General features: G+C 45.4%; 1 pseudogene; it reads right to left on the bottom strand.

Annotated features, from left to right (window-relative positions):
- Nucleotides 1-245: 245 nt before the first annotated feature.
- On the bottom strand, nucleotides 246-1,511 carry LOC149311905 (noggin-like; annotated as a pseudogene).
- Nucleotides 1,512-2,318: the final 807 nt, after the last annotated feature.

The following is a 2,318-nucleotide window of genomic DNA, read 5'->3' on the forward strand; positions in this document are numbered from 1 at the left end:
ACTTTTATTGAACACATTTATTTCTTCACAGGAACATTAGGTTCCACCTTAATTGACAACCACAATTAGTTGAGTTTTGCCTCACAGAACATCAGTGGTCAAATGTGTTCAGTTTCTGCTGTCAACTTATCAAAATACTTGTAAATCCAAGGAAGCTGTTGGTATCCACTGTTTCAGTCACTTGGCTTCTTTCCCTGAAATATGGCCATAGTTCCCAATATACAGTTCTCTCTTGTTGAGTGAAGAGCTCTCCAAAATACTGCTTTTTACTGTATCTTGGCAGAATACTGCTTCCTTTCATTTTCTGGTACAGCTTCCCTCTAGGTCAGATACTTTGTGATTCGTTCTTCATCTTGATCACCAGGTTCTAAGTGACTGGCAAGTGACCACAAAATCCTTAAGAGAACTGGCCATGCAGAATCCTGATGCCATCTTGTTGTCAGCAGGAACACTTGCATACTGCCACCACAGGGTAAGGGATTTGTCTCCAAGCACATTGCTGAAAGGACTTCCGAGGACCAAGAATTTGGTCCCTGCTAACCCAACAATGCCATGCTAAGAGTTTGATGTGGGTGACCTGGGCAGGCTTGCATGTCATGCCAGGAGGCCAAGAGCACTTGGCATTATTAAGGTCACAGTCAGTGTGACGTACCCAGCGGGGCCAGAAAATTGATCCCATATCCACCCAGGAAGAGGTCAGATGGCAGGTAGCACTGTTCACTAACCACTGGTGGAGGTGGTCAATGAAAGATTCAGTCAGGTTGTGAGGAATGTTGTCCTTAGAAGATAAAAGCTCAGAAAGATCTATTCCCTTTGCCTCCTGCAGGAATTTCTTCCGAAATCGGGCTGTACGTTCAGCCAGGTCCAGACTCAAGGCACCTAATTCATCTAGGCTGGTGTTCCGACCTCGGGGATCTTCAAGAGACATCCAGAAAGGGTCATAGGAAGATCCCAACAGTTTCATCAGCCGAGTGGTGCGCAGGCGCTTTGGTTTGGGAAGGTAATGATGGTAGTCATCAGGGGAGAGAGACAGACTGTAGGGTTTTGCTTGGATGCCCAGCTTACTCCGGATGAGGTGGATGTCAGGATTGGATTGATCCATCTCACCGATCTGATCATGATGTGGAGGAGACTCACTTGGGGAAGACTTCCTTCCTTGAGAGGGGAATTTTTTTTCAGCGTAAGGAGATCTCTGGCACCAGGTCTCTTTCATCTTGAGCACCAGCAGCAAACTCACTAAGAGTGCTCTGAGATCCATGACTGCCACTCTTCCTTCAAGTCATATGCGTCTCTTAACTACAGCAAACTTGACCCTGTGGGCTGCTTCTCTCCACCCCTTTTTTGTTATCAACATATCCCTTTGGCCGAGAGTTTACTAGCTTCCCTTTCCCCTAGTTACATCCTTGGATATCAGACAGAATTGCTATTCTCAATGACATACAGAAATGGAGAGGGTGAAATTAGCCACCTTATTAGCCAAGTAGACATTTGAATGGCAGCCTATGCTGTTGTTTATTTCCTGCATTTATATCTTGCCTTACCCCAGGTCAAGATTATTCTCTTCTTTCCTTACAACACCTCTGTGAGGTAAGTCAGGTTGAGCTGGAGAGAAAGCAGTCCTAGGGTCATCTGGTGATTCTCATGGTTCAGCAATGACTTGAACCTATATCTCCTAGGTCCCAGTTCAGCAGCCTAACCACTGTAATACACTGGTTTTCTGTGCTTTTAATGGTATGCTACTGTCCGTAATAAGGGCCAGCATGGTGTAATTGTTTGGGTGTTAGACTAGGATGTTTATCACACTATGCTCTTAAAGAGCTACTATTCCAGTGTGACTCCTCTAGCAGCCTCCTGTTGCATGCTGGGATTGGCAGTTTTAAGGAGCTGAACTTCTCTGCCTGAGAATTCTAAATACCCCTCCTTAAAACTGCCAATCCCAGCATGCAACAGGAGGCAGCTAGAGGAGTCACACTGGAATAGTACCTCTTTAAGAGCATAGTGTGATAAACATCTAGGACACTGGGAGGCCAGGATTCGATTCCAGGCTCAATCATGGAAACCCACTGGGTGACCTTGGGCAATTCACTTTCTCTCAGCTCTCTGAGTATGGCAATGGCAAACTCACTCTGAAGAAGCTTGCCAAGAAAACGCCATGATAGGACTGCCTTAGAGTTGCCATAAATTGGAAATTACTTGAAGGCATGCAACAACAAATATTCGTAATGGGTGTAGCAAATCTGGGTGGGTTTAGTGATAGCATACACCATGCTTGAAGAAACTTGTCAGAAATGTGCTAGGTCTGGTTCTGGGCATTCAGC

This window comes from Sceloporus occidentalis, unplaced genomic scaffold (assembly GCF_023333645.1).
Source record: "Sceloporus occidentalis isolate IW3139 unplaced genomic scaffold, rSceOcc1.0.p SCAF_5, whole genome shotgun sequence".
Taxonomy (NCBI): Eukaryota; Metazoa; Chordata; class Lepidosauria; order Squamata; family Phrynosomatidae; genus Sceloporus; species Sceloporus occidentalis.